Source organism: Lissotriton vulgaris, chromosome 7 (genome assembly GCF_964263255.1).
Source record: "Lissotriton vulgaris chromosome 7, aLisVul1.2, whole genome shotgun sequence".
Classification (NCBI taxonomy): domain Eukaryota; kingdom Metazoa; phylum Chordata; class Amphibia; order Caudata; family Salamandridae; genus Lissotriton; species Lissotriton vulgaris.
Window position 1 is genome coordinate 519,183,027 of NC_141695.1, and position 7,665 is coordinate 519,190,691.

A 7,665-nucleotide genomic window follows, 5' to 3' on the forward strand; every position below is an offset into this window, starting at 1 on the left:
TGTAGGCCCGTATTTGTTATTTTCCTCATGCACAATAAAGGTTTTTAAAAATTAAAAAAAAAAAAAAACAACGACCAGCAGAGCCAGTCTCCCCCCCCCCCCCGGTACATGGACTCTCGGATGTTGACTCCCAGGGCAGTTTGGACGATGAGCTCCAGGCCGGCCCATCTGGTGTGCCACAGACCCAGAGGTCCCAAGACCCTATCCTCCCCACCACCACGTCTGTTGCAACAACAACAGCACAGCAGACCCCTGCAGTCACGACCTCTGCCTCCACCGCTGCCACTACCACCAGTATCACCTGCAGCACCCTCCCTGTCCCAGGGGATGACTAGGCCACACCAACAACTGTGGAGGACAGGGAGAGTGTGCGTGTACCCAGAGTGGCGAGGCAACAGGTCCGTGGTAGCAGGGCAGGTGGGAGGGCCAGGGTCACCACCAGACCTCAGGAGGAGTGGACACCATCCCTGGATCACTTCACCAGAGTGGTGGAGGCATACCAACAGGTCCAGGGACAAAGTGGCCGGTCTGATGAACTATTACGGGAGCTCATCCTGCTGATGAGGTCCATCGACAACCGCCTAGGCCAGATGGTGGACCTCATGGGCCAGCAAGTGGCGTTACTGAGGGACAGGCCAATGTCCCAAACAACACCTCCGCACCCCTCTGTTGTGCCACAGGATGACAGTGCACCATCCTTCCCTGCGGCCACAGAGAGGGGTGAGTCCTCAGACGCCCTTGGCTAAGCAGCAGCCCCCCCCCCCCAAGAGATCAAGGGGGCATCCAACGAAGAGCCTGAGAGTCTCTAGAGGCAAAGCACCAGCAGCACGCCAGTCACGGAGCCAGCCCTGATGGCAACCTTCTTCCACACTGCATTGACTCTTTGAACTGTCCTTCCCCGCACTGCCTTGTGAATGGCACATGTCTGTTGGACTGGGTCACCACATCCATGTGGTCTCTACTCTTGCATCTCATCTACCATGACTGCCAACTCACTGCTCCATCACCACCTACATGTGAAAATGCCTGCACCCCTCACATGTCAACTTTGTAAATAAAACACCTTACACACTACAATTTGTGCAATCTTGTCTTTAGTGCTATTTTGACTGTCTCCAAAATGTCCATGATGTATACAAAAGATGTACATTATATAGGCCAGGATGACTCTGTAGCACCTAGGGAGACACAACAGAACAACAGTCACTGGCGTCAGTGTGCTACCACAGACATAACACAACACCAAACATCAACATAACTGTACAGGCAGACAACACAGTGTGCAGCAAGTGTCAACAGAGTCCGGCATATGGTCACATGTGAAATGTCACTGACACATTTTCGCATACAGGTCACTCCACATGTGCCTGTCTGTTACATCCGCGCATAGCCCTTCACAACAACAGCAACCACACCAGACAATGTACAAGTCGCACCTCGTCACCCATCTTCAAGTGAAGTAGCGGTCGATGAGCTGTTGGCGCAGGTCAACTCCTTCCTCCTCTCCACTGTCCTCATCACTGGACTTAGGTCCTTGAGCAGGCGGTGGCCTTGGTTCCTAACCATCGTCCATGAGCAGGGGGATCCCCTTATGGATGGCTAGGTTGTGCAGCATACAGCATGCCACAACGATCTTGCAGACCTTCCCAGGCGAGTATGCCAGTGCACCTCCTGTCCTGTCAAGGCAGCGGAATCTTGACTTCAGCACGCCAAAAGTCAGCTCGATTACACGTCGGGTCCTGCCATGGGCCTCATTGTACTGGTCGTCACCCGGGGTCCTGGGATTCCTTACCAGGCTCAACAGCTATGGCCGATTGGGATATGCTGAGTCACCTGTGAATCACAAACACCCATTACAATGTTGCACAGCCAGAGTGAAGAAGGTAACACACAGCACGTCATATCAGTAGGCATACTCACCCACAATCCAAGCACACTCGGGATGCAGATTCTCCATCATCCGGGGCACCATGCTGTTCCTCATGATGTACGAATCATGTGCAAAGCCAGGAAATCTTGCACACACATGGGAAATGGTCATGTCCGCAAGGCACACCACCTGCACATTGATAGAATGATAATGTTTACGATTTCTAAAAATGTGCTCAGTTGCCTGTGGTGGCACCAGACGTACATGGGTGCAATTGATGGCACCAACAACATGGGGGATGCGCCCAAGGGGATAGAAGTCACCCTTCACACCGGCCAATTCTGCTCCCCTAGGGAAATGAATGTAGCGATTCTTATATCGCATCATGGCTGCAAGAACATCCCTGAGCACCTGGCTGAACATGGGCTGCGACATTCCTCCAGCGCTGGCCACGGTCTCCTGGAAGGAACCAGTTGCAAAAAAGTGGAGGGCTGCCATCACCTTGTATGTGGGTGGGAATGCTGTTGGATAGTGGGGTTGAGGCTGCAGGTGGGGCTCCAAAAGATCACACAGGGTCCTCAGTGTTTGTCTGTCGAGGCGGAATTTCCGAATGATTGCAACATTCTCCGTGTACTCCAGGACTGTCACCTGACGTAGGAGATTTGGCCTCCTCCTAGTTGAGATGTAAATGTGCAAATGTCAGTGACAACCATCATAAGATGGCCACAGCACTCACCATCAACGATGTCATGGCAAAACAAAGACTGCCCTGAGAGATGCATGGCACACCAGGTTACATGGGTGGCCAGTTGAGACACACAGAGGGCACACCTCTCCACTAACAATACACAAGTGCTTCAAACAACACATAGGTCAATGTGAATGCACACATACTGAACCACACATTTCACTTGTGCACGCCTGGTGCTGTACTATCCGCCAATGTGTCTAAAATGACCATGACTGTATCATACCTATCTGCTGTACCTGTCACACCTAAATGCATCATGTAAACTCTGCACACATCCACAGCACAATGATCACAGTAGACTGAAAAATTTCAGTTATGTGCATGAGCTTATGTGAAAGCATCAGTCTTGTACGATACCATACAGTGAGACAAGCCTTGACAAGCTCAGCACTGACCCACAACACATTGATTTCTTCAACATCATTGACACCAGCTTAAGAGTGTCAAGCATTATCAACCATCAAATGCATTAGTGACATGGCAGGGATCACAGACCAAAGTGCGTCACACAGAACGTGCATCCACATGTGGATGATATGGAAGAATGGCATTGTGTGTACAAGGATGTGCCCTTCAACGTGTTACTGCTGTGTACTGATGCAGTGTTCACGATGTACATAGCCAGTAAATGTTACTAAAATGGCGGTATCTACCGCCTGGCCCCGGCAGTGCGACACCAGCACCACCCCCTTCAACACCTTCACAAGTGCGGTAGCCATTGGCATGGAGACATGTCTAGATGGCTGTGGGCATGATCCGCTACCCAAATGGCGGTAGCTACCGCCTGGCCCCGGCGGTTCGACACCAGCACCACCCCCTTCACAAGTGCGGTAGTCATTGGAATGCAGACATGTGTAGATGGCTGTGGGCATGATCCGCCACCCAAATGGCGGTAGCTACCGCCTGGCCCCGGTGGTGCGACACCGCCATGGAGCATTGCCTACAGCCAATGGCAGAGATGATCGCGGTGGCATGATGCAGATTTGAAAAAAAAGCGGAAGGTGAGCACCGCTACCGCGGAGGCACTCATTGGATGCTTTTGAAAGAGGCAGACCTGGACAACCAATTGTAGCAGCTTTTCAGCTTACAAACGAGCCCAGGAGGCTATAAATCTGTGAGAGTGTGCCTCACATTTCCACTGCTCACAGAGCATGCTGCCTGGGACCCTCTCCTGCTGCTGCCTCAAGAGCCTGCTGCCTGAGACTCTCTCTTGCTGCCGCCTCAAGAGCCTGCTGCCTGGTACCCTCTCCTGCTGCTGCCTAAAAAGAGCCTGCTGCCTGGGACCCCTCGCCACTCACTTCCTCCACAGGTGTTCCATGTCCACAGGGATGGCAAGGACAGAGAAGATCTGTGCCAGTTCATTCACAAGTGAGGAGCTGGAGGTCCTTGTGGAAGAGGTGCTGGCACAGTACCCAAGGTTGTTTGGTGGTCCCAATGTAGTGGTAAGTCACCATGAAGGTAGCTGTAGGGCAGGAGGGTGTCAGACGTGTAGTTGTGCAGCTGCAGTATATGCCTGGGGGTGTGGGGTTGTGTCAAACAGTGACAGACAAGCTGTCTCTAGGGCGAGGGAGTGTGTGTGTCCTAAAGTCACTCTTTCCATGCTTGTACTTGTATGTGTGAGTGGGGTGTGTTACATTGTCAGCCATACAGAGCCACCAGATGTTAGCCTTGTAGGTGCCAGGTAAGTAATTGAATGTGTGAAAATTTCAGTGTGCACCTGTTGTCTGACTCAGTGTGACCCAGGGAGTAGGTCCAGTGCCTGCTCACCCAAACGAGAAACATCACCAGACTAACATGCTCCTTGCTCCAGTTCCTTCACAGTGAATAGTAGATATGGCCCATCTGTGTCCTGTATAATTGACACTTACACACTTCTGTCGATGCATATTGTGCTGATGCATCCTGCATTTGTGAGATTGTCATGGACCCTCAACGGCCCAATGTGTGCATGCAAAACTGGGGCACCCCTTGTGAGGGGTGCCCCAGTTTTGGGCTGAGGGAGGTTACAATTGGTCCTGAGTCTGTGTCTTGCTACTGTACTGATAGATATTGGTACCTGACACTGTGTAACTGGCCATTTACCCCTCTTTTCTCTTACCTGCTGCTCAAGGTACACCAGCGTAAGGACGTGTGGAGGGCCATTGCAGCAAAGGTGCGAGCCCTGGGGGTATCGAACAGACGACAGACCCACTGTCACAAGAGGTGGGACGACATCAGCCGACTGGCAAACAAGTGGCAGAGATGACCTTGGGGATGCTACCACGCACAGGGCGTTTGGCACGGCGCAGCATGACTCCACTGATGGGCCGCATCCTGGCAGTGACTCATCCAGACCTGGATGCACGTCTGAAGGAGCATCACCAGCAAGGCAGGGGTAGTGAGTATCTGGGGAGGGTGCCTTTTGCTGGGAGTGGATGCATGTGTACTGTGCCTGTGTCAGCGGCGACCCATGTGATGTGCTTGTGTAGCTGTGCTGTGCTGTCTCATGTGATTGGCTGCTGGGATGTGTGCTTGTATGAGGCATTGGGCCACCCTGGCCCTAATGAGCTGATCCTCCCTGCTGTACTTTCGCATTGCCAAATGTGTTAGGCTGCACATGGTCATTCATCATTGGGATAGTGTGGGGAATCTATTATGGGGTGAACAGCAGTGTCCACTTTCTGAGTGTGACTTCATTAATGCCTACTTTGCATGCACCATCATCGTTGAGGCCCACACATCTGAAAACAATGTGCCCCAGATTACCACATGGTGCTTGCTATGGCCTACTTGGCATTGTGGACTGTAATGTCATTATAGGTGTGTCTGTTGTCCCCTCCGGTTCCTTGAAGGTCTGTCAGTGGTAATAAGTGTTGTACCCACATCAAGTCCATAGTGAGGGCAGGGCAAGTTGTGTGTGTGGTGCACTCCATCTACGGGCATGGTGTAGTGCTGTGTGGCATCAACATGGCTCACTCAACCTGACCCCAGGACACTCCCCACGCCGCACGGCTCCACAGCTGCGAGCGTGTCTCTGCCCTCGGCGCCGTAGGTTCGCCCCTGGCCTCGGTGTCCCCCTGAAGCTACCTTATCTTTTTTGTCCAGCTGTTGCCCACACTTGGTATTGGATCTGTGCTTTTTTTTCTGTAGGCGTTTTTGTGTTATCCTCTTATTTCTGTTGTACTTCTGCCCTCTGGTGTGCCCCCCCCAGCCCCCATTTCCCGCCGCTGCTCCCTCGCGGCCCGCCCCCTTTTCTTTGTGTACCCCCACCCATTGGACGCCCCGCTCCCGCCTCCCAGCTGCTCCTTCCTCCCACTTCGCCTCATATGGAGGCCGCACGAAGGCGCGCCAAAGGCAAGCCTGTCTATGCCTGTCCGTGCCTGGATTGTGCCCAGCGCCAGGACCCCTTGCCCTCGACGATGCCAGCCCACCCGACGGACTTACGCCGCCGCCACCCTCCATGCACTCAACGCCGGCCGGAAGCCTGCCTGCTACCGAGCCATCCCGAAACGCACCCACGGACCCTTCACCTGCCAAGCCTGCAAATTCACCTGCCTCCGAACCTGCACCGCTCCCACCAAGCCAGGCACCAGCAACACTCACCTCAAGTGCATCCTGCTCAACACCCGCTCTGTCCACAGACACGCTGTAGAACTCTGGAACCTCCTCGACACAACATTACCAGATGTCGCCTTCCTCACAGAAACCTGGAAGAATGCCTCCACAGCCCCCGACATCGCCATAGCCATCCCGGATGGCTACAAGATCACCCGGAGGGACCGCGTCAACCAAACCGGAGGAGGCATCGCCATCATCCACAGAAACACCTTCCAAATCACGACCAACTCCGACGACACCCTCACCGCCACCGAGCACCTTCACTTCCAGATACATAATGACCCCAAGACCACCCTCAGAGGCACTCTCATCTACGGACTCCCGGGACCACGCACACAATTCAGCCAAGCCATCGCAAACTTCGTCAGCCAGCACGCCCTAACCTCCTGAGACCACATCCTCCTAGGGGACCTCAACTTCCACCTGGAGAACAACAACGACAGCAACACCGCCACCCTGCTGGACAACCTCGCCAACCTCAGACTCAAGCAACTGGTGAACACCCCCACCCACTACGTCGGCCACACTCTTGACCCCGTCTTCTCCTCCAGCGAGCACATCTCCTTCAGCCACTCCACCGCACTACACTGGAGAGATCACAGCTGCGTCCACTTCACCTTCAGGAGAAGCACGACCCACCACCACCCGCAACAGGTTCCCCGCAGAAGCTGGAGCAAGATCACCACCGACCAGCTCACCGCCTCCCTCAGCCAGAACCCCCCCGCCAACACGAAGGACCCCAAAGAAGCAGCCCGCAACCTCACACAGTGGCTCACCAACTGCGCCGACAACCTCACACCACTGAAGAACCCTCACAGCAGACCCGGCAGCAAGAAAGCCTCGTGGTTCACCAACGATCTCAAAAACTCCAAGAAAAACTGCCGCACCCTCGAGAAAGCCTAGCGCCACGACCAGACAACAGGAAACATGACAGCCCTCAAGAACGCCACTCGCAAACACCACCAGCTGATCCGCACCACCAAAAGGACAACATTCAGAGAACGACTGGACAGCAACACCCACAACAGCAAAGAACTCAACAGCATCGTTAAAGAGCTCTCCAACTCCAGTGCCTGCAACAACGACATCACACCCTTGCAAGACCTCTGCGACTCCCTCGCCTCTTTTTTTCACCGCAAGATCACCGACATACACAACAGCTTCGGCCCACAGACCACACACCCAACCACCGAACCAACGACCCCCACCACCACCCTCTGCGCCTGGACCTCGGTCAGCACCGAAGACACCACCCGCATGATGAACACCATCCACTCCAGCTCTCCAGCCGACCCCTGTCCACACCACATCTTTAACAAAGCCGACTCCATCATCGCACCCCAACTCCGGGACATCATTAACAGCTCCTTGGCATTCCGCCACCTTCCCGGAGAGATGGAAACATGCCGAGCTGAGCGCCCTCCTGAAGAAACCCACCGCGGACCCC